Source organism: Ailuropoda melanoleuca, chromosome 2 (genome assembly GCF_002007445.2).
Source record: "Ailuropoda melanoleuca isolate Jingjing chromosome 2, ASM200744v2, whole genome shotgun sequence".
NCBI lineage: Eukaryota > Metazoa > Chordata > Mammalia > Carnivora > Ursidae > Ailuropoda > Ailuropoda melanoleuca.
Window position 1 is genome coordinate 134,817,236 of NC_048219.1, and position 23,333 is coordinate 134,840,568.

The following is a 23,333-nucleotide window of genomic DNA, read 5'->3' on the forward strand; positions in this document are numbered from 1 at the left end:
TGCATTGAACCCTAAGTAATTTTATTAAATATCATCAAGCATCTCTTACTGTCCAATGGTTATCATGATTTTCTCACACGGGTAGAAGCCACACTAATTGATGGTCTACTAGGCTCCTGGAACCCAGGCAACTTAAAGTGACATGCAAAATACTTTGGCCTGTTGCACCAAATTTTATCCTTGAATTCTTACAAATATTTGGGGGTTGCCAACAAGTTGTGCTGGTCTGTTTACTGAAGTCTTAGTACATTTTTTTTTTGATTCATAACATTCTTTAACACCTTTTGATTTGGTAATTCTGAATCCCAATTTCAAAAAGCAATTAAGAATCCTTTATTGACTTCTTCAGTGAAGTTGGAATAAAAAAATTCTCTCTATATTTTTAACCCTCGATATGCTTATGAGACCAGAGACATGAAATAGTTCATTGATCCTTCATCTTGCATTAATATATTTGAAGGTCTTTTAACTTTGACAGTTTGGTTCCTTGCAAAGGTCTTCTTGCTTCTGAACTGCATAATTTTGGGTACACCTGGACTCCCACTCCTCAAGATGGTCCCAATTCCATTCACTTAACAAGTCCTTGACTTTCAAAAATATAGGTTTTATTAAGATAATCTCTTTAGCCTATTAAGGATGAATAATTTTTATTTAATCATTTGGAGTGCCAAACCTCATCTGTTTCCTTAGTTGGTCATTTGTATTATCCTGAAACAGCTCGACTGGAGGAAGCCTCACCCAGTTAATGCATAAAATATTGAAGTCCCTTCCTATGACAACCAGTTCTAATTCTAACACTTCCTTAAAGACTGGCAATTCTTTTATTCTTTTGGGTTATCTTTATTTTCCAGGTTTTTAAGAATTTGTAAATTATGTAATAATGGTATTTAAGCTTTAGAGATTTTTGTAATATTGCCTTGTCATGAAGGATTTTTCAAGTCGCTCAGACTATTCTTAGAAGGTCTGTTACCTTTGCTCGTGGCAATCTGTGGCTGAGCTCCTGTGGTGATCAAGAGTCCAACTGTCATCATTCCTCTCTCACTGTCAGCCGCTGCTACTCTTATAACTTCTGTCAGAGGAGGCGACAAGGCAGAGACCTGCCTCAGCAAACTAGGCCACTTTACGCCCCTGTTCATATTCAGCTCCTTTGAACTGAGACAGCCTGGTGATCAAGGTGCTAGAAGATCCTTGTTCTAGGTGTATGTAAACACTGAGCTCGTCTTCGTTTATTTCCTATTCGCCCTTACAACCACTTCAATCTGCCTCTTGCCCCAACCACTCCACAGAAACCACTTACTTTCAGTTCACCAAGAATTAAATGTCAAATTCAATGGGTGGCCACAGTGTTTCTAAAACTCAAGTCAGAGAAAGACAAGTACTGTACAATATCACTTATATGTGGAAGTTTTTAAAAAGCCAAACTTGTAAAAACAGAGAAAATGGTGGTTACCAGGGGATGGGGTTGAGGAACAGGACAGATGTTGTTTAAGATTACAGACTTACAGGGGTGCCTGGGTGGCACAGCGGTTAAGCGTCTGCCTTCGGCTCAGGGCATGATCCTGGCGTTATGGGATTGAGACCCACATCAGGCTCTTCCGCTATGAGCCTGCTTCTTCCTCTCCTAGTCCCCCTGCTTGTGTTCCCTCTCTCGCTGGCTGTCTTTATCTCTGTTGAATAAATAAATAAAATCTTAAAAAAAAAAAAGATTACAGACTTACAATACGTAGTAAATAAGCCCCAGAGATACAATGTACAGTACAGTGAATACAGACAACAATATGTATGATAATCACCAAACTTGCTAAGAGACTAGAACTTAATTATTCCAGCTACTAAAAAGAAAGGATGATTATGTATTGTGATAGAGGTAACAATTATCACTACGATGACAATCACATTACAAAATACAAATGCATCAGATTAACACGTTGCGCACCTTAAATTTACACCATATTATATGTCAAATATATTTCAATGAAAAAAATGGATGAATAAAAAATAACACTAAATTGTGCATACAACTCACCTGAAGATCTTATTAAAATGCAGATTGTGATTTAGTTTACTGGGATGGGGCTCATGATTCTGCATTAAACTCCAGGTGAGGCCTCAACTGACTGCAGTGAATTGCACTTTTTACAGCAAGGCACTAGACCCTGACAGAGCCTTTGATGGGGCATCTTTCCAAAATTTTCTTCTCCTTTGGGTTTTGCTAGACCACTCTCTTGGTTCTCCTCCTCCTGGCTAATTGTTCCTCCCATAATCTTTTCTTCATTCCACTTCTTCTGTTTGTTCTGAAATGTAAATACACCCCAGAGATTCATTCTCAGTCTACTCCCCTTTCGAGAGCGATGGTTCTCAAACTTCGGTGTACAAAGGGAGTTGGCTGGGAAACAGTAGAAATGGAGCTTTCTGAACTTCACTTCAGAGATTCTGAATCAGGAGTTTTGGGGTAGAGTCTGTTAGTCTGCGTTTTTAATTCTGTTAAAGGAGTTTCTTGGGCCACACTTTTGAGAAGCACTGACCTAAGGGCACTCATCTACTTTCAATGCTCTAGATGATTCCAAATCACACCTACACTAGGGACCTATCCATCATATCAGCTGATTACTTAGTATTTCAATCCGGATATTCAAAAAATTCAAACCAAGCTGAATTTGTTAACCTCCCTCCGCCACCCAACGTATTTTTCTTCTTCTGAAATAATGATGAAATCTGGTTAGAGATTGTGTCCAAGGAATCCTTGTCTACTGGGGATTGCTACCTACAGCACAGTTGGCATAAAAATCACCTGGGAGGATTTGCTAAAAAAGCTGAGTTGCAAACTCCTCAAATGCCGATTCCTAACATCTGGAGTGAGGCCCACGGATCCGACTTTTAAACAAGGCTTCCAGCAATAATTCTGATACAAATAGCCCCCAGCCCCCACTTTAAAAAATGCTGTCCTAAGGATTCCTCCAGCAAGTCCTAGCAACAGGACCACAGAGGCTTTGAAAGCATTTTCCACAGTAGAGAGGTTGGGTGGGAATAAAGAATAGTCTAACCTTCCCCTTATCTCTAGTAGAGTCTCCCCAAACTACTCCAAATCACTGCACACACTAAGGGAAATCGGTGCACTTCTATCTAAAGTCAGTCTCAGGTCAAGTTACTAGCCACTCCCCACTAACAAGATTGATATCCCTAAACCCTTACCGTACAGTTATTTCTGGACCACCAACGATTTTCTTCCATGCTACTCTTGAGATAAGGAATACTTTCTTGCCACTTCTTTCTTCCTCCCTGTGGTCTTATTTCCATGAGGATACAATACCGATTTAAGAAATTGAATACCAAAAGCTATATCTCAGTTAGACAATACATACCAGTAAGGGGGAGAAAATATCTTCTGTTTAATTTATATCTCCCCAAGGAAACTTTTTCAGACCACCTCCACTAGCAGAAGTTCAATTACTAACACTTTTTATCTTAAAGAGTCATGGTTTGTATTCTATTTTTAAAATTAAGAATACAATCTGTGTATAGTTTACTTTGTTAGTCCCAGCCTAACCTCCTTAAAGCTGTGGATGAATTTGCTTTGTTGCCTTAAAGAATTCTAACTGAATGCTTTCCTCAGTTGTCCTTTTATACATGTTATATAATTAGTTCAAAAGTGAAATGATTTTGCCCAAGGTTATTAGAATAAAATTGGAGTTCAATTAGTCACTTTGAGACGTGGCAACTAAGTGGCAGATCCCTTTTTAATCTTTAACAAGCTCCATCATTCACAAAGGCAAATTGATGCCAGCTTTTAAGGAATCCGAGGTAACGCAAACCACATAGCTTTGAAATATTTAAATATTCTAATTCTCGGGAAGAAATAGCTTTTTCATACTGATTAGACTCTGAAACTGGTTTTCAATGGAAACAGTGCCAAACAGAGGTTGAAATGCAAATACATTACATTTACATCAACAAAAAGGGTCTTGATTCATTTTAATTTTACCTCTTTGCAAACTCATGCAACCATATGCATGATGTTATCTTGATGTTCAGTCTCACCCCCTCTATCTCCATATCATAACGTACAACGGAGAGATCATTTTTTCCCCCTGAGAAAAATCAGGGGGAGCTGAAAAGACAGGCAATTTACCTAGGTTTTATCATGAGTGTTTGCCTCAGTTTCAGGTGGTTGAGACACTGATTAACCCTATTTTCCTAAATCCAAAGCAAGGCATTTTACTTCAGCTGCGTTCACCTGCAGATTTTTTTTTCCCCCCCTAGTTTGGAGCTATTCTTTGACATATCTTTCATCTCTTTATTCCTTTCCCCTTCATATGCCTGTTCTCCACTCCCTTCCTCTCTCCCGGCGGCAAGGATTTGCCCTCTAAGAGAGTGGGGGTGGGAGGAGACCAGGGATGGCAGCCGAGCCGGGAGCGTGAGCCGGAGAACGCCGGCATCCGGCTTTGTTATTGGTTGGCTGCTGCCTGATGGATAGACGAGGGAGGAGTGAACTCTTCAGTCTGTTCTGACGGAGCCGAAGTACAGAAACCATATTTACAGGTAAGAGCAAAAAAGAAAAAAAAAAAAAAATCTTTTTCTTCAACACAGAATGCTTCTCAATGCCTTATGGAGACAATTTTATGATACGAAAATTATTCTGAAGACATTTCCCGAAAGTGTGTCCAATTCATTGCTGAAGGAAGCGTTGCAGTGAGCGGTTTTTCCTCCCTGCCAAACCATTAGCTGATAAAAAACAAAACAAAACAAAACAAAAAAACACCAGAGGCATGTCTTACCCTGTTTAACTTTCTAGGAAAGTGTTCTTGAAGCAAAATTAATAGATACTATGAGTCACCATGCGTCTTTTTTGTTTCTACTGAAGTTTATGTGATTGGGAGTGAAAGGAAAGATGAGGAAAGCCCGGTAAATTCCACAGGTTCGGAGAAAATGGAGCTTTCTCTGAAAATACGACATAAAATTTCATGTGATGCCTTTTAATATTTACAATACAGTAAATGGTCTAGGAAAATAATTTTTCAGGTTGTAGACTCGTTAAGTGCTGCATTAGAATGAATGATTTGTGTGCGTTTACGCTTTTTATTTCACTTTCTCCTCTTGATAAATCTCATGCTATTGAGTAGTGGTATTTTATTTAGTAAATTGTAAGCTTATGTGATGATAAAACAACTCTATTTTTAGCAGCATGCTTTTCATTTTAAAAGCTCAGAAACCTGTTTGTGAAGGATTAAATATTGCTGTAAAAAATAACAGTTTAATAGGCAAATTTCATTGGCAGTTTCATTTATCAATCACATATATCTAAATAAGGGTTCCTTCCCAGCATTGATATTGTTGGTAATATCTCTAGGGCAATAATTTTCTTTTTTAACAGCTTGGAAGTTAAGATTTTACTTTACCAGTTGCTTGTATCTCTTAATACTGTCTTTGATTTTCCCTTAGGGAAAATAGGCAAGAGTTCTAAATGTATAGACTAAATGACACACTTACAGTAAAAAGAAGAAAAATAATTTTACTACAAGTCATTTAATTTTCTAGTTATTTTAATTCATGAACATGGGGCAGTTAAGGGGAGATCTCATTAAAATCAAGCTTCTTTTAAAAAATATTGCTACTGACTTGGGCACATTGGCCATCAATTAAGATTTGTTGATTTTAATAAAATAAAAGTCTTTCACTGATATAAATCACGTGTTCAAGTATTTTTAAAATACTTCCTTTGAATGAATCACAAACTAACAGGAATGAATATGTACCATATCTAAGAAGTTTTTTGATCGTCTTTGCGTTTTGTTTTTGTTTGAGAAATGCATTTTGTTTTTAAATGACAGACAAAAGCAAAACAGTTCTTAAAAAATTAAAAGAAGAGGGGGAGAAAAACTACTGAATATTGGGAAAGATCATCTAAATGAATGGAGAACTATCTTAAATTTCCTAAATATACTAAATATAGCTAATAATATGTTTACATGCTTATGCCCTATTGACCCAAGCAGATACACTTGCATGGTTTGTTTTGAACTATTTCTGGATTTCAAAAATCATTATACGATACTGCAATGTTGCTATGTTCCTAATTATTGATGGACTCTTCTGATCTTGGTTTTTAAAACAAAATGATGGTAGAAATTCATCTACCCCTAGATTGGAATTAAAGGTGATATATAAGACCAGATAGTTGTCACCTCCTAAAATGTGTTAGAAAAAAATAAATCAAGGCAGTTATGTTTTTTGAAAATTATAAATTCCGAGTAAAGCTACCTCCAGGAATGAAGGGGAATTGATGAAAATTAGAGAGCAGAGTTCCACATGGTTTTAAATTATTCTGTTTCCTTGGAAACCAGCTGCTGCAGATGCATTTTGCTTTCTTTGGCTAAAAATATCATCCTTTTAATAATCGCTAAGGGAAAGGTTCTGAATAAAACCAGAGTATATTGTTGCTGCTTTTTATAATTTCCTTAATGGTTCACATATTTTGGATGAAAAGTAGATAAACCCTTTCTCAATCAGCATTTCCTATCATCCACTGGCAGACGTCTGCATGAGGCGTCTGCATGAGACGTCTCCATGAGATAACTATGGTAGCTTTTACTGCAGAGACTACAGGAAAAAAGAGAGTGTGTGTTGGGGTGGGGGGCGGGTGTATGGAGGGGTAGCGCGCGCGCGCACACGCGCGTGCTAGTGTGGAGGCAAGAGAGAAAAAAAAAAGCATGAAAGAAAACAGTTAAGAGCTTCCTGTCCAAGTGAAGGATGAAACAAGGCAAATGAAAACCATGTAAGGCTGTTCTGTGAGAGATGGCAAACGCAATACCATTTGTTTTTTCCTTTAGAGCATTTTTAAGATTCAGATATAGGTTTTTATATGTTATGTGCTTATATGTTACGTATTTTCCTTTTGCATAATACTTTCCTTTTTCTTTTTGTTTGTAGTGGTTAGTAGTATACTGAACGAGACAATAAAATTATGGTACATATTTCAGTGCATCAGTCATTTTAATCATAGAAAGAAAAGCTTGAGGTCTATGTTCAGGCAGTGGATAATGAAGAAGAACAAATTCATATTTTGACTAATGAAGACTTTTTTAAACTTGATGTCCACACTGTTTCTATAATGCAGTCATTTCCTTACCTTTGTAATCTAATATATAAAAAATTATACATCATAACAACCTAAAAACTGTTTTAATATTATTAACATATTGTATTTGAAATTTAACAGGAATTGTTATATATACACATATATTCTTTTTGTTTTATTTGAAGCCTTTTGCTTTACTTGGAATATAATTTCATTGTATGTGGCTTTTTAAAATAAGAAGTAAAAATCACAATTATCATCATATTTTACCCTAAGCAATTTCCTAAATTAAAACATTTTCATTATAAATATTTTTTCTCTCAGCTCATTGTTGAGAGGGAAAGTTATATCTTTCCTATTATTTTATTATAATCCACGTAAGATTCCTATTTTCTCTTTTACCTCTCACTTCAATGTTTTTGACATAGAATACTCTATTTTCATAAGATTAACCTTAGTCTATTTGATTTACTGTTAGTAATGCAGCAAATAAAATATCACATGCTTAAACTATATTTTAATATATTTAATATCTAGCCAACACATTACTTAAATTAATTTGGTATGGCAGAACATTATTTTTCACAACGCGTTAGGGTGATGGGCGGTGTTTAGTTTTCATCAATTAACATGAGCAAAGCCCTTCAGGGGCAACACGTTCAGCATAAAGACAGATGACTTTAAAAAGCACACTGACAACAAAGCAGATGGACGAGGAGATGGGTCGTGCAACCTGTGAGGATAACCCTTATTGCAGGCATGATCAAAGTTATGAAGAGCATTTCAATTTCCTGAAAATAACGCATTGCATTGGCTCATGCTCACCTACAGATGATTTTAAAATACAGTTTGTTAGTAGCATCTCTTTACTGTTCCATGGTTCTTTATTTGCTGCAAGTAGCTTGCTAGATTCGTAGGTAAGTTTACATGGGTCTCTTAAGTCTCACAAAATGTATTCAGGAAAATGAAATACAAATAGCTGCCCCTATAATGCAGGTAGACAACTTTATATCTGTCATGGAAACATGCTAGTTTGGCACATAACCCCACATTGCTGGGAATGGAAGGGTGGGATCTAAAAGAAATGGAAGTTACACCAGGGTAAGAAAGCTTGCGTCTGGTTTCCCAATGTTCAAATTGTACTAGGTACTCAGGTAATTCAAAGGAGATGAAAAATTGGTTTAACCTTTGTACCATGATAGGCCATAATTCAAACATATCATTGATCGGAAGTTAGTTTTGACTTAGTATATATTTAATACCTGATAAAATATAAGATAGGGCCTATCTAGGTGTAGAAGGGGGGGTTGGTCCAAAGCAGCATCATCACTCTTTAATTACCACTTTGTACATCAAAAAGCAAGAACTGGATTTGATTATCAAGCTAATGATCACATTTGGATGTTTCACATACTCAGTGAATCAGTTGGACGGATCATTTGATTTGTCAATCAATTATTCAGATCTCAGTTGTTATAATACACTAAATAGTTTGACCTGAAAACTGCTGAATGTGCATACTCTGAGAATACAGACTCAACATAATTTTTAAGCATTTAATTCAAGATTATGATGACCTTGATAAATGTCAATGCCAATTCTAAGAATAATACTCTGGCAAGAAAACCACTTGACAGGAGCTCAACTTTGCCTTTCCTTTTAATCTTATGGTTAAGAGGTGAATAGAATCTATGTGATTTATTTGCAAAGACTTTCTACTTTAGGTAGATAAGAGCTTAACACGGGGTGCCTGGGTGGCTCAGTAGGTTAAGCATCTGCCTTTGGCTCAGGTCATGATCCCAGTGTCCTGGGATCGAGCCCTACATCGGGCTCCCTGCTCAGCGGGGAGCCTGCCTCTCCCTCTCCCTCTGCCGCTCCCCCTGCTTGTGCATGCTCTCTCTCTCTCTCAAGTAAGTAAAATAAAATCTTAAAAAAAAAGAGCTTAACACAGTAACTTCCAATACAACAACAAAAGGTGGTATACACATTTCAATATTTCTCCTGACTCACATTGCACATTTGTACAAAAACCATCAACCATCAGGCAAAAGTAGTTCTTATGTGAATTTTTGTATCTTTAAAGAATATTGACTATAAAATCCTTTGGCAAATACTCATTTTATTTTCATGTATTCCCTGTGAATATTTTAGTCTTCTGTTACCCTAGAAACATGGGACTGGCCTGTAGAGATAGTTTCTTCCTGAATTGCTCGTTTTACCTATGAAGAAGGAAAGGCACAGAGAGGATTCCCAGTGATTTTTTTTAGTAAGAAACTGAGCATTTGCTTATGCAAAATAACAACAGTCAAACACTATGTGTTTGTATTAAATATTGGATATAATGCATTAAATACTGGATGCAAGAAAAGCATCCAGTTTAGGAGGACTTTGGAAGAAGGCGAAAAAGCATGGTGTGGCCAGATGGTCCACAAAGCATAAGAGCACAGGAATTTTAGAATTGCACAGAACTCTCCACTGCAGACCTGCTCCTGGTATCCTTTCACTGATCTCTTTGACTTACTGTCACAGTCCCCTTGACTTTTTGTGAGCTTGCTGTCATGGTAAAAAATGCATTTTAGTTTTCTTTTCTAGTAAGCGTTGATACAGTTAGCTGCTGTCATGTTGTGGATCTATCACAATATATTTAATAAATGAAAGAAATAATTTCCCAAACAGGACTCCTGAATGCATTTACAAAGATTTCCTTTTCTCTCCCAGTTTGGGCTAGCCACAGAAAAATCAATATCTGTCATCAGTCATTACCCAGGTAATACTGGTTGTGATGCTGTCAGCATATTAAGTCAGAAAGAGTCTAGAAAAGTCTTTTGAACATTATTTTAAAAATCCTTGTTTTGCTTTCTCAAAATTCCTTTCTGGTAGCTCATAAGACTCATCCTTAAAGTTTGAGATTGTTTGCTAACTGTTATAGCTAAATCAGTAAGGGCCCCGAGTAGACTCTCCCATGTTACACAATAAAGTTCTCTAGAGCTCAGCGTCAGATGGGAAACTGAGCCTGGGGATTCCCCTTTTCAGCTTCTATATGCAGAGATCTCCACACAACTTCTGCGCAGAGTCAGTGAAAACAACCCAGAACTACCTCGGGCTTGTCCCGCACTTCCTGCCATGGCTTCTTGGTGAGGTCATGACAGCTACTTTTTTGACCTCTCCATAAATTTTTATTCAGCTGTCTTAACTATAATTTTTGGTGGCAGGGGTATCCTTTGTCTCTATCAATGACATCTAATATAATGCCTGATAATACTATGTGCCCCAAATTGTTTTGCTGATCGACTAAGGGAATAGTCTTGTCAGGTAGTCATCTTACTCTTGTCTTGTACCCTCCCAATGACAGACACCCATTCCGTTCTGAGATAGTACCCTCCTTCCATAGGCTTCTCTGTTAAGGCTTTTCAATATAACAACATCCATGTCATGTTGTTAAGCCATGAAAAATTACATATTGCAGACATTTTATTGTGCAAACTCCATTTGAGCTCACCTACTCTAACAGGGGATTTCATCTGCATACGTGCCACATCTCATGACTCCCTGCTCTGTGCTGTTTCCTTATCTATTACTCTGTTTTTGACACACACACACACACACACCATCATCATCATGTATTAAGTGAATGGATTAATTGTAAATTAACATAGTTAATTATAATTTTTGTATTAATATGTAATAAACATTAAATCATGTTTGTATAAGATGTAGTAATATGTATTTTACCAATCTCTGAACGTTCTCATACATATATTCTTATTCAGTTATTCTTTACTCTCTTGAGTTAAGTTGTTCAGCAACATTTGACTAAAATTAGAATTGATCAGCAATATTTTTCTTCTTCTCTGGGCCCTCTTTCTGACATTTATATTTTGTTCTGGTGAACAAGTCTAAGCCGTAATGTCTGGCAAGTGACAATGTAGAATCAGCTACAAAGAAATCAAGGTTGCATGCTGAGAGTTTATATATCCATTTTACTGGGATTTAATATGTCTCGAGGTAAAGGTAGGCATATAATATAACACCAGTGGAAGTCCCACAGTCTACCACAGCCAGGTAGAACTGACCAAAAAGAAAAAAAAAAAAGAATGTTATGCCCTGATGTGATTTCTGGGAGTTTATAGAGAAAGAGTGATTCCTAATATACCATTACTGGGCTCATTTATGTGTGGACTGTACTGTGGTATACATATATACCCCTTAAATGAATGATTTAGTCAGCCAGTCAGCATGCTTATTTCTAGAAATGCATACTTTGAGCTAATAGGGTATTTTAACTTTGGCAGGCCTGTTAGTTTTTTAGGTAGTACAGCGTAAGAATTGATGGGATGCATAATGGACTTTGCCATCAGGCAGACTGTCATTCAGCTCTTAGGCATACCATCTTACTGCCTCTGTAAATTTGGACAAGTGACTTAAGGTATCTGAGCCTCTGTTTCCCGTTCTGTAAAATTCAGTGATCAACTTGGGTGATATTGTAAAGATTGATAGATATATGTTGAACACTTTTCACCACAGAATTTGGAACATACTTTGGAATTGTGTGGAATTTTCCTTGTTATTGCTAGTCATCCTTTTCTGTTTATAAGCTAAGAATTGGAAACTAAGAATGGAAGAATGGAGCCAAACAATACCCAGGGTTTTTAATGGCCTTCTAAGTATAATTCTTCATTAAGGTATTAAAAAACCATGCGCCTAGGTGGCACAGCGATTAAGCGTCTGCCTTCGGCTCAGGGCGTGATCCCGGCGTTATGGGATCGAGCCCCGCATCAGGCTCCTCTGCTATGAGCCTGCTTCTTCCTCTCCCACTCCCCCTGCTTCTGTTCCCTCTCTCGCTGGCTGTCTCTATCTCTGTCGAATAAATAAATAAAATCTTAAAAAAAAAAACCATAAAATTCCTCTTGATTGGCAAGTTTTTCTCCTCTTCCACATAAACTGCAATTAGATCATTGAACATCAACTAGTTAAGTTAGTATCGTATGAGATGGTATTTTTCCATGTTTTCTTAATGGTGAAAACGAATCCTAGAATCATTAATGGATAACAGTGGTAGGACTTTCAAAATATCAAACCAGTAAAACATTTTTCAAAGTTCTGAGAAATGTTATTGAATATTCCATGAAAAAAATATTCTGTGCTTAAATAAATTTGCAAGAATCTGGACAAAATTTAAACAATATCAATTTCTGTATAGCCTTTATTATGCTCAGTGAGATTCTTCAAAAAGGGTATATAGTATTAAGGATTTTCAAGACTTATTTGATCATAGACTCCCTTTCCAACACAAAGCTTCATCCATTAAAATTTTGTGGATCAAGTTTTGTATATGCTACATTAATCATTTTTAAGACAGGTGTATATCTATAATCTCCTGAAGAATCTCTAACTCCAAGGTTAAAACATGTTTTAATAATTTTTTCAATATGAAAAAAGTTCCCATGTTTCCAATATAAAAACATTTCCAAAATTACTCCATGAATTGCATATTCTTCATAAAAGTAATATATTCAAATTTTATATTCTCTTTTCTTCCCCCTATGGTTTGTTTTTAAATTTCTACAAAGTGGCATGTGCACTTATGTTTCAAAATATTTGCTGTCACAAAGGAGTCTTATGTCCAAAATACATGAGTAACATACATTCTAAGCTTCATGTAGTTCAATGATAACAAGGAAACAATAATATTCATTTCAGAGTCATTATAAGCGCAAATGAGATAGCACATTCACAGAATTTAGTTTCTGGCACCAATTAAGGACTCAGCAACATTATTATGATCCATTTATTTAAAAGAAAAGCAATTTATTAATTAAGAAAAAATAGAACATAATGGACAGTATGAAGGAATCCCAAGGAATTCTGATTTAAATTCTAGGAAGGCACTTGGATGTAAAAAGGGTTCATGACCTATTTCTCTGTAAAGGTAATGTAAAAATGACAAAAATCACAAACCAGAGTGTGCTCGTTATAGCTAGAACAAAATGTCTTTAAACACAAGCTTGATGTATACTTTATTGGGAAAAAAGATGTTAAGGAACTTAAACAAATGCACACAATACACACAGAAACCCAGTAAAAATGGAAAGAAAGCATAAGACAAAAAATAGTTCTGACTCTCAAATATTCAGAGAAAACCAATTTCAAGCAGTAAGATACCATCAAAAGTCAAGAAACAGTATGGTGATTAAAAGTATGATTCCACATACCAAAATGCTTGGGTTCGCACACCGCCTCTAATTAACTTGATGATCTTCGCCTAGTCACCTCCTTTCTCTATGCTTTGTTTTTTCTTTGGAAAATGCTATTAATAATGTCTACTTCATATATGTGCAATGAGGATTAAATAAGATGGTGAGTTTTTTATTACTGTGTAACGAATTACTGCAAATTTAGCAACTTTAAACAATGCCCATTTATTAGCATGTAGTTCAGAAATCCTGCACTGTGTGGCTAAGTTCTTTGCTTAGGATCTCACAAGGTGGAAACCAAGGTATCAGTTTGGCCGAGTTCTTGTCTGGTAATTCTGTGGGAGAGGGGGCCAGGTGGAATCTACCTCCCAGCTATCCTTTTTGGCAGAATTCAGCTCCTTGTTGTTATAGGACTGGGGTCCGTGTTTCCTGCTTGCTGTGGCTGGAGCTGCTCTCAGAGCTCCTAGAGGCTGCACACATCCACTGTCACAGGACTCCTTCCATCTTCTTTACTTTGAATTCTTCTCACCTTTAATTTCTCACCTCAAGATTTAAAGGGTTCATGTGATTAGGTCAGGCTCACCTAGATAATCTCTTATCAGGTCACTGATATGGGGACCTTAAGTACATAACACAAAATCCCTTTGCCCTGTGATGTGAACATAGTCACAGGAGTGATATCTCACCATATTTTAGATCCTGGGGGTTTACAAGGCATGCACACTAGGGGATAGGGATGCCATTTTAGAATCTACTCTAATATATATGTGAGGTGCTAGAACAGTGTCTGGCATATAGTAAATACTATATGTGTGTAGCTCTTATTCTTACAGAGTATCTGAAAAACTCACAGATATTTTATTTTATTTTTTAAACATTTATTTATTTATTAGAGAGAAAGAGAGAGAGAGTAGGGGAAGGGGCAGAGGGAGAGAATATCCCAGCAGATTCCCGCTGAGTGCAGAGCCTGACATGGGGCTTGATCCCGTGACCCATGAGATAAGGACCTGAGTTGAAACCAAGAGTCAGACACTTAACTGACTGAGCCACCAGGTGCCCTAAAACTCATAGATATTTTTAAAAAATTGCAATGCCACAGTCATGGCAAGGGTATGGTAAAATGATGTCCCAGTGCACCATTAAAGAAACAAATTGGTAGAAACTTTCTGCCAGGTAATTTGACAATGTGTATTGAAAGCTCAGTAATTCCACCTCTAGGGTTTTATCCTAAACATATAATCAGAGATATACACAAAGGTATGCAAAAGAAAAGTTAATTATACTTGATTTATAATAATAAACACTTAAAGAGAAACTAAGCATCTCCCTTTAGAGTTTTAGTTAAATGTTATGGCATAGCTATTCAATGAAATGCTATGTAGCCTTAAGCACAAAACTAAGAATCAAATAAAACAAAAACACATAGTTTTTGAAAAATATTGAATGAGAAGGATCTTCTTGATAGAAGTGGAGAAATTATAGGTTACAAAATTGCATATGCGATGCTAATCAACTCACGTTTTTTCCTAGAATCTTAGGTGGCCTTTTAGCAAAACGCTCACTTGACAAGGAAGGGAACAGATCCTGACAAGTCTCCTCAGATGGCTGTAGGTATGACTAGGTTTCCAGAGACTTCTTAGGGAGTCTCAGCATCCTTCCTAAAGTTTGAGGTAGGCTTTTGGCTAGACAGGGTCACTTGATGAGAAGAACATACTCACACGTCTGTTTGGCCACGTCCATCAATCAGAACAACATAAGCATCCTCAGAAGAAGAATTTGCATCATCTCTCCTCATTTTGTGTGTGTGTGTGTGTGTGTGTGTGTGTGTGTGTGTTTGTGTGTGTGTTTGCGGGTGTGCTGTTGACTTTCATTCAATGCCTCAAAATGCAAATGGTGTGGTCCGGTCGCTCATTCCTAATGTATAGCCCTGCTTTATATTAAAGTGGCTAAATGACACTCTGAGTCAGGATTTTAGAGAATGGTTTTTGGTTTGTTTCAGCTATAATACAAGATATCTGCAATACATATACCAGTGGAGGAGGTAGAACTGAACAATTATGAGGAAAGCACTGCAGGGCCTGTTCTAGCACTATACCATAGCTGTTAGCCCTGCTTCACGGATGAGAACACTTTGGCTCAGAGAAATTAAGTAACTTGCTGTAAAACTCCTATTTAGAAAATGATGAAACCAAATTTTTAAGCAACTGGCTTCCCTCTTTTCATCATGCCATGATTCCTAATGGTTCCTGGGACTCTATATTTTTAAAGACACCCTCTGGAAATGTTAACGATGAGCCCAGTTTAAATCCTCTGCGGTATGTATCACTGCTTCCCTGTACCTGAAGGCCAATTAGTGGTGACAGTAACAACACAGATTGCTTTTTTCTCCTAAGATTTTTCAGTTCCAGCCTCTCAGATCTTTAATTTCAAAGTAACAGTTGTGTTTTTAATTGGGGATCAAGATTATCACCACAAATTCAGATTAAAGAAATCCTTCCCAGTTCCCTCTCAACCCAAAGGTTTCATGATCTTCGGAACTAGCATTTCTCCAGATTCTACAGCCCAGGGTGGGTTCTAATACCTCTTGCTCTCTGCAAGTAATTCCTTGATAAAAATCAATGCCCGGATCTCTCAAGTCGCTTAATTGTCCATTTCTTCTTTGGGGATCTCCCTCTCCCTTCTCAGACTTCTCCCTTGCCCCGCTTCCCTCCATATCCCCAGGACCATCCATATTTTTACTCAGCTTTATTCTGCCTCTATCTCTAGCTCCATCAATCTGTCCCACTCTTGTTCTAGTTTTTGCCAATTAACCTCAGTAATCAACCCAGTCCTACAGTTGTATTTAGCTCTATAGGAAGTGTCCTTATTACAGAGGAAATAAAAAGAACATAAAAATATATTTATGTGGTTGTGGAACTTTACTATTTAGATATTTGGGCTCTCTGGTATTAGAGTTATCTAATAAAAAAATCAACCATTGGGTATTTTGTTCTGTAAAACTTGCCTAATAATGAATATTCAAGTTCGTAGGGAAGATCTATAGAAATTCTAAACTATTATTTACAAAAAAAAAATTCCATTTGTAGAAAGGTCAATGCCAACATTCATAGTAGCTCTGACCTCAAAATGGCAAATTATATTTTTACCGTTGCATTCTTTTAGCAATCTGTCTTGACTCAGTTACTTCTCATTACATTATCAGTTGAACATAAAAATTAAGAGCGTAAAATTTTCTTCTCTTAAATACTGATAATCTCTTGCTTTTTGAGGGCCTGGGTTTGTATTAAAGTATTAAACTGTTGTTTGAAATATTTTAATTCAAAATCTGGCTATTCTATTTGATGGATGTATAAATTGTAACTACTTTCATATTAGAAGCAGTATTAAGAAAATTATATTTTATATTCTCCTTAAAAGTAATTACTAGATCCTAAGAAAAATTTCCTTTTTTGGACCTAGGAAACACAAGACCTTTTTGGGGGCCCTGAAGTAGAATTATGAAACTATTGACTTCTAACAAATACATACAAGTTAGCATACTCTTTTTGATGCTTGCAAATTTAAATTAAGCCACATACCTCTTTCCTGTTTGCTAACCTTTTCTTCCAGCCACATACTCTCAAAGTGGTATTCTGTGTCCTAGGGTGACTTAATATTGTTTGGGATTGCTTCCACTTGACTATGTGGTTGGGAAAAACTCAACATTCATAACTTTTCTTTGGTCTTCCTTCCCACTTCTTACTGCAGAAATCTGATGGGGGAGCATCTTAATCTCCAATTTAGCTTCTCCTGAATGATCTCATGTCTGTTGCCATGGAAATAATTGTAGTATTGCAATATTAGTCCTACAATCCAGAGCACACTCCAGTGGGATCAGATTGGCAAACACAATCTGTAGGATGGAATTTTTCTCTTTCAACAAGTGTCTGTTATCCTTTGGGACATTTTCCCCCCTATCCTTCCTTTCTTTGTGTTTCCTCCACTGTTGAGTTCTACAGTCCCATCTCTCTTCAATGACTTTGTCCAAGATTCTTCAGGGCCACCAGGACCTAAAAGCGTAAATATGAGCAAATCCACATAAATTATTTATGTTGATTTTATATCAGCTAAAGAAAAATTTCCAAAAAGTTTCCTATAACTAACAAACTTAAGTTTTACCAACATTTAAAAAAAATCTATCAACAGCTTTCAGTCTTTAGGAGCTTTTCTGTAATTCTTCTAAAACCTCTGTAAGTCACCTGAAGATAAGAGAGTCACTTCAACCAAATAATGAACAGTTATATTAGGTTCCTCCATGACTTTTTAAGCTGGAGACTGTCTGACTTTTAAACAGATCCAGAGTCCTATAATCCCTGCAGTAGCAGGTGGTGGTTGTATATTTGACTTTTTAAAAATCTTGAATAAGTAACTTTAGAAAGGCTGGGAATAAAATATTTATTAACTCTTTACCTCTATTTTCCCATGGATAATGGCCAACATCCATTTATTCTCTCTTTTCTGCCGAACTAAAAGAAATATTCCTTTAGAGTGATAAAGGAAAGCTTACTCTCTTATTAATTTTATTCACCAAAACAACATTACAAAGTGGTACCAATGTATCTGAATTGGTCCTATTTGAAACCTAGCAGATAAGATAGCCTTCACTGCCATAAAATAATTGGTAAATCTAGAGACAGAGTTGGTTCTAGGTAAAATTAAGTAATCATATTGCTTTGAGAAATAGTTTGGTTCCTTTCCCCTTCCAAACTCTTTTTAAGTTCCTCCTCCTCAAAAGAAACTATGACCTCTCCAGTCCTCTGACTAGTCAGGTTTTCTGACTTTAACTGCTCTTCGGAGTCACTAAGTCCTCTCTAAGTATGTTCCTTAATTCCAGACCTTTCCCTTTTCCCATTAAATCTGTTGTCCCTTTACCTTCAGCCCTGTTTTTTCTTGTGAAATAACAGGCTAATGGGTACACCTTTAAAAATATAAGTCAGATCTTGTTACTCCATGACTTAAGGCCTGTGGTGGCTTCCATCTCATGTGGAGTAATGGCCGAAGTCCTCCCAGGTGCTACACAATCTAGCCTCCACTCTCGTCCACCCTAATTGCCCACTATGCCCAGCCCAAGACTTTGGCACACACCTTTTTTTTTTTTTTGGCCTGGAATTCTTTTCCCCTAGATGTCAAAATTGCTGGCCCCCTTACCTCCTCCATATCTTCATGATATCCTTCCTCACTGTGACATTAGCTCTCCAATCAATTGAAAATGAGATGTTCTCTATCAGCCAAACTTGTAGTCACTATACCATTTAACTGCTTATTTTTCTCCATAACACTGATCTCCATAGGACATATTACATATTTAATTTAGTTATCTGTTTATTATTATTTATTTATTTGATTTTTTATTTTTATTTATTTGACTTATCTGTAGCTAGTAAATAAGTACCATTGGAGAAAGGAATTTTTTCCCTGTGTTCTTATTTTATCATTTAATGATAAGATAGTCACTAGTTCCTGATAGAAGCATCTATTGAGATGTTTACTAAATAAATAATAACCTCTAAATTAAGGGCAAAAAACAAACAAATCTCATTTCTATAGAATGGCATAAATAACTAAATGAAGACCCTCAGATTCCCTTTCTCAATAATTTGAACTGAGGTGTATGGAAAGAATGAGTCAACTAGTGTTCAGAGTTCAAACTTGCAAGATACAATGAAGTCGAGGCAGATCTGTCAAAAGCCAAAGCCATGCACCTGCTGGGGGTATAAGGAATCGGAAAACACAGAAACAGGAAGCCAGTCAGCAGAAAAACTTGGAACAAGTATATCCCAAGGAAATGTAGCTACTGCAACAGGAGACTGTGAGGTCAATGAGAGGCCCAAGGAGGGTAGCCAGTCCCACGGTTACCATATTTTTACGAAAGTCACTCTAGTTAGACTTGTTCCGTGTTACCAAAAGGCATAGATAGGCCTGCCATGCTGAGATATAATGGCTTCAGATGTTACCTTTCCTTGGTAGCATATATCGTGCAATGTCTTCTGTAAAATCAGTTTGTTCCTCCGCTGATATTTTCTAGCAGAGGCATTTCAGGTATCACACTGGGTGACTGGAGAAGAGAAGGTTTTGATTTCTTAGTCTGTGAGCCCTTCTGTGTCACCTATCTGAACCATTCTTTGTCATTCTTGTAGAGCCAGTCCAAGTTGGGCTTTAAATTACAATGTAATCTAAAAATTGCTCCTTTAATTTTATAAACAAGATGAATAAGGAAGAGGGGAATGGGGAATGTAAAAGTAACAGTGCAAAGGACTGCTTCTGAATGTGAGTGGGACACTGGCCAAGTGTTAGAGCAGCTTCAGCGGGGAAAGCATGGCGCTAGAATGACCTGGACCTGAGTAGCAGCTTCCACCTTTGGCCTGGCTGTACATTTCTACTTCACCACAGTTCATGCTACTTACTACCGGCTATCTCCTTGGTTGTGAGACCATTTATTATTGTGCCTATGCTATCAGTGATGCAGGCTGGTGGGGTTTGAGGACCCAGAGGGGTCCCACAGGACCAGCCAAGAGGGTCCTTGGCTTTGCACAAGGATAGAGATCAAACATGCGCCGAGAGGAAGGGAGAGCAGAGTTTATGGAGAGAGAGTGCAGATACAGGCAGAGCATCGGAAGACTTGGAAAGGAAAGAAGAGTGAGTCTCATCTTTGCTTGGGGTCTGGGGTTTTTATTGAAGGTGGTGGTCTGGCGCACATGTATTCTCGGGCATCCAGGAGCAAAGACCAGTGTTTAGGTGTCCTCCATGAGTCGCTTATGCCCTGGAGCCAGGAGTCTTGGTGAGTCAGTGGTCTTGGAGGGGTGGCTCCTTAGATGTTATCTACTGTGCTGGAAGATTCAAAAGAAGTCATGAACTCTTTGACCTTTACAAGGAGTACATACCTTATCTGTTCTGTAAGGCATGTGTAACATGGAGGTGTAGGTTCTAATAAGAATAGAAGTGGGAAAAGGACCAAAAAAAGCAGTTTTTCATGATTTCCCTTTAATTTTCCTGTCCCAGTAGGATAGAGGAGTATTTCTTGATACCTTTGTTACAAATAGCAGTAGACAAAAAAGAAGACTGAGATGACTTCGTGATTTTATTATATCTGACCCTCTTTACTCATTGAGGTTGCCTGCCACTGGAGGAACTGCTGATCATCCTAACAGTTACTCTGTAGCTATTAAGAAATTATGACTCTCAGAGGTTTAATGACTCATCTAAATTGACATTAACAAATTTTTAAAATACATCAGGCTACCTCTGACTGGTTTTCACTGACCATGTTGATACAGAGAGTGAGGAGTCTCAAATTAATATTTTATTCAGTAAAAGATTTAGGGACTGTGGTTTACGCTGCATAAAATCTATTCAATGAGCCTCCTTGGCATAGGACTCAAGTATTCCCCGTAGCTCTGCTGAATTGACTAGAAACATGATAAGGCATCTAAATTCTGCAGGTATAGCCAGCCATTCCTAGCAACCAATTTGATTTTTGACGGACAAAGAGCCCCAGGAAAGTAGATGCTTTGTACCCGAGAAAAAAGAAATCCCAAGCAAGATAGACATGCCCTAATCAGTATGCTCTGGGTATGACAGCATGCAAGTGAGTGATCTATTTTGTTCTGAACTCTAGCTCTGTCAATGACAGGGCACGATTTACTAGAACAAATCAAATAAATGTAATGGACTCTTGTTTTGACGTTTCAAAACAGTGAACCATATTTCCTTCTGCAGTGCTCTAATTCCCCATTCTTAATTTGGGCTTTTTCTTATAAAATGCCGTTGTCAGAAATGAGAATGCAAATAACAATAAATCAGGGTAGAATTGTTTTCAGTGCTCTCAAACATTATAGAAGAATAATTTCTGCATGTGGTAGATGTGGTTCAAAAAATTACAGCCTCAGAAAACGATTTGGAGACTTGGACTGTGGTGTGGTCAGACGTTTCAGTGCCCTGTTGTTCCCGTTCCTGTTACAGGTACATGTGACAGCGCTGCAGCTATGAGTGGAATTTTAAAGGGGAAGTTTGAAGAAGTTGACGGCTCCTTACCCTGCTCCTCTGTGCAGGAATCGGATGATGAAGTTTTTAGCTGTGACGGTGCTGACAGTGTTGACAGTGTCAATCCGTCCACTTGTAATCTTTTCACTGGTGAGTATCTGAAGCTATATTTCAGGCTGTACTCTAAATTGTGTTGGACAGTAGATTCCTGGAGTTTCTCTCTTTATCCACTACCTTATATCTGCTCCAAGTTTTTCGTCACATCAGACTTATTTGTAAAATGTGCTTTCATTTTGGTTCATTAAATCTCAGTAGCATTCTTCTGTTCCTCTCTATGGAGTGAGTCTGAGAGGCAGAAATGAGTCCAATTGAAGGTAAGCAATTGAAAATAACTTCCTCTGTGCCTTCATCTTTCTGAAATCCACCTTTTGGAAATCTGATCAGTTGAGCTTTTTTGAACTTCTAATCATACTGGTCAATGAGTTATGGAATTAGCAGCCCTCAGTATAACACACTTATTTCCTAGGTGAGAAAATGATGTTTGTTTTTAGAAGAATTCTGCTCTGAAATCAAAGCCTTGAAAGCCCTCAGCTTCTATCATTATTTGATCACTGGTAAACCTCACACTTGAGGCCAGGTTCGTGCCCAATAGTAAGTGCCACTTTCTGCACGCATATGCCTTTCCTAAGCAGTTATTGTGAACAACGTCATTTGCCTTAGTGCAGTAGGTTCCAACTTAAAATTGTAGCCACTCTAAACTGCCTCCCTTCTAAATGATGCACATGTAACATCTATCATCTCTGTGTCCATTCAGTCCCAATCATTAGGGAAAGAGGGATCTCTAAATTAGTTTTGGAAGTTAATCATCCAAAGCAAAACTGAACAAGGTCAAATAAAGTCCCAGAGGATGATGGATGTCAACTTCCTTTTTAAAGCTTCATTCCAGAAGTAGAGATATAAATTACCCAACACAAAAGAGAGGTTTTGTGGGGTTTTTTTTCCATAATATTTTCTTCTATATTATTCTTCTGAGCGTTTATGTTTGGGGATTTTTACCAAACTTACCAAAACAACCTTGTCAAATTCACACTAATGTTCATGCAGTGTGGCTCTATGGCCCCTGAAATTCCATTTTTAATACTCTTTCCTCCACTCCCAAGAATTTGAAAGTTTGTTTGATATTCATGAATTCTCCCTCATCTCTGTTAGAAGCATTTAAAATAAAACTAGATATAATTTTATAAGACTGTTTAGCCTTTGTATCATTTATCTCTTGACTAAAGTAGAACTAACTTTATGAACTTGTGGGGAGTATAAAAAGTAAGGAGGAGATAAAGGAACACTTAGGAGAAGGGAGAAAGCGACAGCTGTTTTGGGAATGGGATTCTCTAGTTACCTAGAAAGTTATTGTCAGTCAGTGGGTTTGGGGGGCTAGGTTTGTTTGAGATTTATCTGTAGCCTTCCACTTCTTCCTCTAAGCGACTATTGCCCTGTGGAAGGCATACACCTTGCTCTCACCCACAGTGCTGAAGAGTACTGAGCATTGAATGATGCTTAGACTTCTTTATTGAGTGATTGGATTAAATTTAGATAATTCTTTTTTTCTTTTTTATACTAATTATCTTCTTTGACCATAAATATTGTACATATTTAAGGTGTACAGTATGATGTTGTGATACATGTATGCATTGTGAAATGATCAGCACAATCAAGCTAATTAGTATTTCTGTCACCTCATGTAGTTTTTATTGTTGATGGTGGTGAGAACACTTGAGATCTACTGTCTTAGCAAATTTCAAGTAGGCAGTACATTATTTTTATAATTTCAGACAGTTTTTAAAAGCCAGAGAGAATGACTCTACTGGCTGTGTTTATCCATGGTGTATATTTAAATTCGAGACCCTCGAGGACACTGTTGAATACCTTGCCTGTGTACTTTGGAGAGTTCTCCTTCTCCAAGCCCTGGAACACTGCAGGAGCTGCGAAGAATTTTTCGACTTTTTCCCTTTAGCCACTCCTGAAAAACATCATTCAATCTAGACTGT

The 23,333-nt window shown here is 37.2% G+C and overlaps 1 protein-coding gene across 2 annotated transcripts in view; it reads left to right on the forward strand.

Moving 5' to 3' along the window:
* Positions 1-4,409: 4,409 nt before the first annotated feature.
* Positions 4,410-23,333, forward strand: part of CSRNP3 (cysteine and serine rich nuclear protein 3) — a 193,383-nt gene continuing 174,459 nt past the window's right edge. For both annotated transcript variants that reach the window (XM_034654668.1, XM_019807662.2), the window contains exons 1-2: positions 4,410-4,539; positions 21,268-21,438. The gene's annotated coding sequence lies outside the window, so the exon portion shown is untranslated. The remainder of the gene's footprint in view (positions 4,540-21,267; positions 21,439-23,333) is intronic.